This window comes from Pogoniulus pusillus, chromosome 23, assembly GCF_015220805.1.
Source record: "Pogoniulus pusillus isolate bPogPus1 chromosome 23, bPogPus1.pri, whole genome shotgun sequence".
Taxonomy (NCBI): domain Eukaryota; kingdom Metazoa; phylum Chordata; class Aves; order Piciformes; family Lybiidae; genus Pogoniulus; species Pogoniulus pusillus.
The window spans coordinates 12,087,681-12,095,587 of NC_087286.1; the positions used below are offsets into that span (position 1 = coordinate 12,087,681).

General features: G+C 43.1%; 1 long non-coding RNA gene across 1 annotated transcript; it reads right to left on the reverse strand.

The window, feature by feature from the left end:
• Positions 1–4,520: 4,520 nt before the first annotated feature.
• Positions 4,521–6,724, reverse strand: LOC135185819 (uncharacterized). The gene is made up of 2 exons (XR_010306634.1): positions 6,422–6,724; positions 4,521–5,515 (listed from the first exon to the last, which is right to left on the reverse strand). It is a non-coding gene; the product is annotated as an uncharacterized LOC135185819 (long non-coding RNA).
• Positions 6,725–7,907: the final 1,183 nt, after the last annotated feature.

The window sequence follows — 7,907 nt, forward strand, 5'->3', positions numbered from 1 at the left end:
AAGGCAATAGGAATGTGTGGGGCAGAGAGAGCAGGGCCCTGCAGGCAGCTGCAGCGTTTGCTCGAGTGCTGGGGCAAGGGGGATTCCTGGGCCTTAGCTCTGTTGCTGTCACTGATTTATTGAGTGACCTTGGAAACGCCTTTGTGCCTTAGCCACCATCTGTAGCATCACCTAAATACCCTGCCAGCTTAACTGCTGCTTCTAAAGCATTGTAAGGGTACTTGGTGGAAAGACTCCTGTCTGGTTCATGTCACATTGTTTTATTTGAAACCCGGAAATGCTCAGAATATGCAATGCTGAATGTAAAGCTGTTCCAAACCATATGTCTTCTTTCAGTAATTCACTGTAAGTTCCTGGGGGAGGTAATATGCAGCAAAATCCTCTCTCGCCCTTCCTCGGATACCGTAACTGTAAGTTATCCCAGGCATCTGCAGCTTTCAGTCTTAGGGTTTGTCTCAAATTCCAGCTGCTTTCATCAATTTTAAATGATGGATCTCATCCAGCTCCCACTGAAATCAAAGGAAGGACTTCCACCAACTTTACAGGATGCTGGAAATGGCCAAAAAGAGTATTTGGGAACCACAGCCACGAAGAGGCATTCATGTATTATCATCGTGCACAGTCTGTCCTGAGTCAGTGATACTCAATTTTTAATGGCAGTTAGAATGTGTTCTGTGTAGAATGGCTACAGGTAGAGTGAAATCAAATTATCCACACTACGTAGTGAGAAGAGATGCACAGTTTATGTTATCTGGAAGGATGAGCACGTGATGGTGTAATCCAGCTGGTTATGATAGGAAACCTTCAGGTCTCAATGGCTGATTAGTTACAGAGAGTCAGGATTAGCATGGGTCCGATCATTTTATAGTTTAAGTACAAAGAACTTGTATCAACCCCTTACAAAGTGCCCCTGTCAAATGTCAGAGTGAAATTCCACTTTGTACAGCCTGTGTTATTTATACTTAGGGGCGCGCTGCTAGTTACAGCTGAGGGAGTAATTTGCAGAGGGTATGCAGTTGGGAAAACAGAGATTTTCTTTCTCTGACAAATATTTTCAAGTGGGTGATGATGTCCTGCAGTGTCTGCTCTGGAGTTTATTTGCTGAATCTCTCTCTGAGGCACTTCGAGAACATTGCCTGAGAGTTCTCTGAACGGAAATGTTACCTAGTTAGCAGCAGCAGAGATGGTAAGGCTCTGTTTCTGTCCAGCAGCAAAATGCTCATGGACATGTAACTCTCATCCCAGTTCCCAGGTGATCATGGTGTTACAGGGAGATGGTGGAAACCCCCCATTAACTCCCCATGTCTTTCAGAGTCAGTGTTGTGGCACATATGGTGCTAATTTGGACTCCAGGGTGAAAGGCAGTTTCACCCAATAAGCCCTCATTAGTCTTGCTGCATAGTGAGAGAGGAAAAATATGGCTGTGGCACACACCAAGGTTAAATTTAGGCAAGATGGCATCAAGAGAAGACTTTCAAATTTATGGCCCTTGTCCCTTTGCATCTCTTAATCTTATCTAGCTTCATCCTTTCAGGAAAATAGATGGTCAGCTTCTCCATGCTGTGGTTGACCTGTTGCTAAGAGCCTAGTGCTGTCACATTTGCCTAAGCAATTGTGATAAGCACCATTATTAATCACTATAAAGAATTTCTAAAACATAAAAAAAGAGTCTGTAAAATTCTGCTCTGTTTTATTCACCATACATTGCCCTTCCTCAGGCCTGAGTTTTTGCTTGCTGTATCTAATGGACTGCAGGATACAGAGAGTGACCGAGTGATCTCCTGTTCAGGTTACCTCCAAGGACCTCAGCACAGACTGACAAAGGACACATGATCAGTCATAACAGTGCTTCTCTTTGGCTTTCTTAACATATCCAAGGGCTTGAAAGAAGTCAGAAGTGTTCCCCAGAGGATACCCTGTAAGTGGTTGGGCACAAACTGCCTCACAGCCTGGCTGAGCACTTTATGAAGATTTTAGGGTGTTTGGGGCACATTACTGAACACTGAGTAATGCTCTTTTGTGCTCTTTGGGGATCAGAGAAAGCAAATCTGTCTTCTGCTGAGAGCTGGGCAGCCTCTTGTACAACGCCAGCATTTAGGCAACAGAAATAAAGCTGCAGCCTGTCCCTATCCTCTCCCCTTGCCAAAAGCAGCAGAAGTCCAACTCAAAAAATCTGCAACCAGATCCTTAGGCAAAGGAACTGTGTATATATCTACTTGACAGCACTGGAACTAGGCAAGTATTGGAAAGGTCCAGAGTACAGTATGTGTCCTAATCTTGCTGCTGATTATTCTTCTTGCTAATTTATTAAATCAGTGGTTATTTTAGGGAAATCCATCTTGTAATCTCTGATCTGTCAGAAGGCTCCTGTCTGGAAGAAGCAGGGGCTGGAAGTAAGTGCTACTTAAGACTACTGGTAGAAGTCATTTCCCTTTTAATATCCTATTATAAATCAGGTGCCTGCTATGCCTCAATAATATAAAAGCTGGAGTAATCAAATTTAAAATAGGATGAAAGCAAACCATCTTACTTTGCCCTGTCACATGCTGTTTGTGTACTACACAGGACAGAAGCAGGCAGCGAAAGCAGTACCGTGCAGTCTATTTTGTTTAACATGAGTCTGCAGTGGATTTTTCATTTAGAGATCTAGAGATAGTCTCCTATCCATTCATGCATATGGCTCCTTTTCACAGTGCTGTGAATGACACAGGGCCCTGGGTATTTTCCCAGGCAGAACTATAGAAGTGATGCTTTTTGGCTGCTTAGAGATATCAACATCAGCAGATAGTCTCAGGTTTGACCTAGTGGCCTTCTTGTCTATGATTAAAAAGGGGGAAAAAAAAAAATTAAAAAAAAAAAAAAATATATATATATAAAACGTGGGTTTGTTTTTTTTTTCTCGTTCTGAGAAACCTGCAGAGCAGAGCAGAGCATCAGGGCCGCAAGCAGGGGGGCTGCAGCAGGACTGGCGCTCGGCCGCTGCACAAGCGCTCCGCTAGGTGACGCTGTGGGCCTCGGGATGGGCGCTGCCGCTGCGGGGAGCGGTGGGAGGCAGCCAAGCCTGTTAGGGCTGTAATCGTCGTTTGAAGAAAAATGTCCCCCAGAATAATAACTAGGAAAGCTGCATACAAATTACATTGTCTTTTCAGGAAAAAAATCCCCGACGAGCTTAAAACGCACTAAAAATAGAACTCGAACACATCTAAGGGACGCGCTGGTTATTACGTCCTCACCTCAGGAGATCCAAGCAGTTAGCTGAGGCTGGGAACTGAATTCAGATTAGAAAATGGTATTAAGAGAAAACAGTATTTTTCTAGAGTTTTTGAAGGAAAATATGCCAGAAATTAATGGAGAGGGATGGAGGGCGAAATCTTTTACCCTTTCTAGTAGCAAAAAAATCAAATAAAAGGTAACTACATCTGTCTTGGGGTGTATTGGAAGATAGCTACAGGGAGACATGCACCCAACTGCTGTCCTACAAAATGGGTGAGCTGGACTTGGAGACAAGAGAGGGGAGTATAGGTTCTCAGAGGTTTTCCCTCCACATGAAGAAACAAGTTGTGAAATTAGCCTGTCATTCAGCACACTTCTCCAGCCTTCTGCAAATTAGAGAGAAGCTAAGATTGAAAATGAAGAAGCTAATCATGCAAACCCACTTAGAATGAAGCAGTGTGATGTGCTTGGGGGAAATAAAACAATGTGACTAGAAATCCAGAAGGCATTTTTACACTGGCATGTTGATGGAGCTGAGTCGTGCCTTTGCTTTCAGCAAGACCACATGGTGTGTTTCCACTGCATGCACTGAAATACCTGACTGAATTAAATCAGGTGACAGAAGCAAGGTAACAGGATTGAGAGCAGCCTGAGATCCTGCAAACTCCTGTTACTCTCAGAACCTTTCATTTGTCACCTGAAGGAAACACTCAGTGTCATAAAAATAGCTTTTCTTAACCTTAGGCTGCAGGGTGGTTTCTTCTAAAGTGACTTAATAACATTACTGGCACTTCAAATCATTCAGTGGCTTCAGCAGCAATGCTGATGTAAAATCTTAGAGCTTTTTAGGCTGAGTTGGTTTTTGTTTTTGTTTTCTCTCCCTTTTCCTGGCTGCTGTTCTGAGTATTCTGGGTATGGATGTGATATTCGGGAAGTTGTGTGTGTGCAGTGTGGTTGCTGATATCAACTGTGCTTCCCAAAAGCACCAGATGCAGTTCTAAATCAAGCTGAGCCTCCAAGCTTTGGGAAGTGGCTGATATCACAGAGCCTCAGGAATACTGTAAAGAAGGATGTTGCCAAATGGCACATATCCAATTAGCTTCCTCAGTGGCATATTTAGGACAATTAGGAGAGACTTGTGGATATGGAAGACTTGTGGATGTAGATTGCGTTTCTTTCTGGTATCCAAGGAAGTGTACAAGCAGCTGTATGTCTTGGTGAAGTTGTATCTTCTGATAGCCATTGCCCCTCACATTTCATGCTGTTGACTCTAGGTAATAGGGGTGTTACATTCTTAAGAATCAAAGGCACAATATAATTAGGAAAGGTATTATTTTGTGTTTAGCAGAGCACTAAATTAATGATATATGGGTATGATACCGCTGGTGCACATCCCTGTTACTATGGCAACAATATTATGTCATGTGAGTCTGTCCTTGGTGTTACTTAGAGCAGCAAGGTCTCAGCAAGCCCCTCATTTATTTCCAAGACCTAAATAGACACTTCTCTGTGTATGGAATGAAATCAGTTTTATTATAGCTACAAATATTATATATTCCATTAATTGCTTCTTTTATGTTATCGTGTTAATTTACTTTACTTACATGGAGCATTAGCATTAACATAAAACAGATAATTAGTGAACTGCAAATGACTAATGCGCTCATATTGTGCAAATTCCTCTTTTCATATTCAAAGCACTACCATGTGCTCCAACTTCTCCAACCCCAACCATTAACCTCAAGGGCTTGCAGACCAAAAAAGGAGATGGAGTCAATCCAAGAGGAAACATTCCCAGCTCCAGAGCACTATCTGCTGATTCACAAAGAAAGAATTCCAAAAATCCAGCCTCTCTCCTTTCCCCATCGCTTCTCCCAGATGCTAAACAAAAAAAGAGGCAGAGTTTTTACAGGGATTCCTGTTAGGAGCACATGGTGTCAGGTTCAGCCCTCTGTTTTCCTGCAGGTGAACCAAAGTTCTTTGAGCAGGATCACTGAGGCTGTGACAAGTCTGTCAAGGAACTGCGGAATGAAGAGGGGCGTATCCTACAGATTGTCCCCAGATTAGATGCCGATCGGTTTGATTTATTCTTCTGTTTTTCCACACGTATTTTGATTTGCAGCAATAAGCTCGGAGGTGTCCGGAGCGCCGTCCGGGCACAGCGCTTTTCCCTCGGGCTGCTGCCGTTGCCTTAGGGAAGGAGGTTCCCAGTCCGAGGATCTCAGCTCCGGCCCGCCCCGCACCGAGGGGTGCCCCGTGCGGGGTGTTGGTGTCAGGAAAGGAAACGTTGGCAGGCCAGAATCTGCAATTAAAGGAAAATGGGTTTTGTTTGGGGTATTTTTGTTTGTTTTGTGGGTGTTTTGTTTTGTTTAGAGAGAGGGGGTCATGGGGGCCTGAGGCATTGGGGCACAACCTGGGTGTGTTAATCAGATTTGCTCTATTACCAGTCCTTGTTGTACTAAGTAATGCTGAGTCCTGGTTAAAACAAAATGATTCCCCTCCCCCACCTCAAGCTTTGGATACTTTGGAGAAACCCTGTATCACCGAAGTACCAGCTGGCCAATCAATTTATCTTGACATTTACAGCTGGGAAGTTCATCTATTAATAAGAGATGCATCATGTACCAAAAGATGGTTAATGATAACCATGTATCAATATACAGACTGTACCTAAAGCCATACTGCTCCTCCTCCTCCTAAGAAAATAGACTAGAGATACAGCATAAATATAATACAAAATTTTGAGTCATGCACTCTTCATTAATTCCTGGAAATACAGGGTAGAATCCTCAGCATGTGTAAGTCATAATGTCTCTGATGAAGGCAGCTGGGATGACAGCGATTTAGATCAACTGGAAAAGTGACTCACAGCCTTATCTGCAGTTTTTCTTTACTGTTACATCTCTCTCCCTGGAGTTCTTTGCTTTCCAAAAAATTCAGCATCACCCACTGCTAAAATGGATCGTGAAAGACAAAATAAGGTACAGAAAGAGATTCTTTATCTGCATTAAAGAGTGACATCTGCAATTTCTGAGCAGCCCTGTTGCCTTGCTTAGTCATTTCTCCATCTCGGGTCACTGCAGAAGGTTAACACCTTCGGCACAGGGAGCTCTCTGCATACTGCAGAGCTGTCCTCAGAGCATGGGCGATCAGTGAAGACAGAGGATCTGATAGAATATCACTGTGAATAAATGCTTGTTTTACCTACCTGCTTTCCCTGTGCCCGACTCAGATAGTATAATGATGGTCAAAAAACCCCACTCACAGGAATCAACATGGTTCTAGGAAGGAAGCTGGCTTACCCTTCCCCCACCCCTTATCCTTCAATCACCCTTCAGCCTGATTTGATGCTTGCTAAGGTCAATGGCGAAGCCCTGTTGACTTATGGTTGAAAACTGGAATTCAAAAGGATGTTTTGCCCAAGCTCATTTTCCTCCTTCCTCTTTCCTTCTTTCCTACTAACATACTCTCTGGTGTTCCATGATAATAGCCACTGAGACTGTCTCCATTTTGCTGTTGATTGAGTATTTCTCAAAGGTTAATTTATACCAAGTAAGGAGATTCCTTGCATAAAGAAGGTACAGCTGTGCACAGTATCTATGCCATATCTGTAAGCTTAATTCAAACAAATGATTCAATTGATTTTATTTTGATGGCTCAAGCTTTTGCAGTCCAGGTTTTCCACTGCTAATGCAATAAGAGCAATAAACCTCTGTGTTTTCTCCTCTCTAGTTCAACCTCCTTTCTTCTTTCAAATATCTCCTTAAATTTTTTTGTTGGTCTAATGCCCATTAAATGCCCCTAACAGGAACTGAAGTTGTCACATTGGTTCCATCTTTCCATTTCTCTGACCAAAAGTGAAATATCAGTCCTGGCTGTGTACACAGCATGAAAGCATCATACTCTTAGTAGACAAACAGAAAAAAATAAGGAGGTCTGAATTCCTACCCCACCTTTATTTGTTTCTTCCTCCAAATAAAATTGCTCTGTGTGTGATTTGGTCCAATTGTTAAAGGGCAAATCACCAATCCCGTGGCTGATAGGAAGAATAGAGAATAAACAGCAATAACAAACATTTGTGTTCCCTTGAGCAAGCTTTCTAAAATTAAGCCCTTTGCATGCCTACCTTTCTGCTTTTCTCTTTTCACCGAGGAAAGTTAAACATTGTATTATTTAGTTAAACCATTTTGGGGGACACAGTCTCAAGTTGTGCCAGGGTAGGTCTAGGCTGGATGTTAGGAAGAAGTTCTTCACAGAGAGAGTGATTTCCCATTGGAATGGGCTGCCCAGGGAGGTAGTGGAGGCACCGTCCCTGGGGGTCTTCAAGAAAAGACTGGATGAGGCACTCAGTGCCATGGTCTAGTTGACTGGCTAGGGCTGGGTGATAGGTTGGACTCGATGATCTTGGAGGTCTCTTCCAACCTGGTTGATTCTATGATTCTATGATTCTATGATTCTATGATTACTGCAGGCTACACAGGTTAGATGGTTATGAGTTTCCCTCTGTAGATTTGCTGTTCCTTTTTAGTTACTGCTGACAGTTTCCCCATGACCAGAGGGCACTTTCTCTTTGGAGGGCTGGGTGTACAGCAGCTTTTATTAATGCTCTTAATCTGCTGTCATGTCAGTTAATGCATTAGCCAAGTGGTGTGACAAGGGTTGACTGAATCTCAGGGTGAATATGAGAGTGAGAA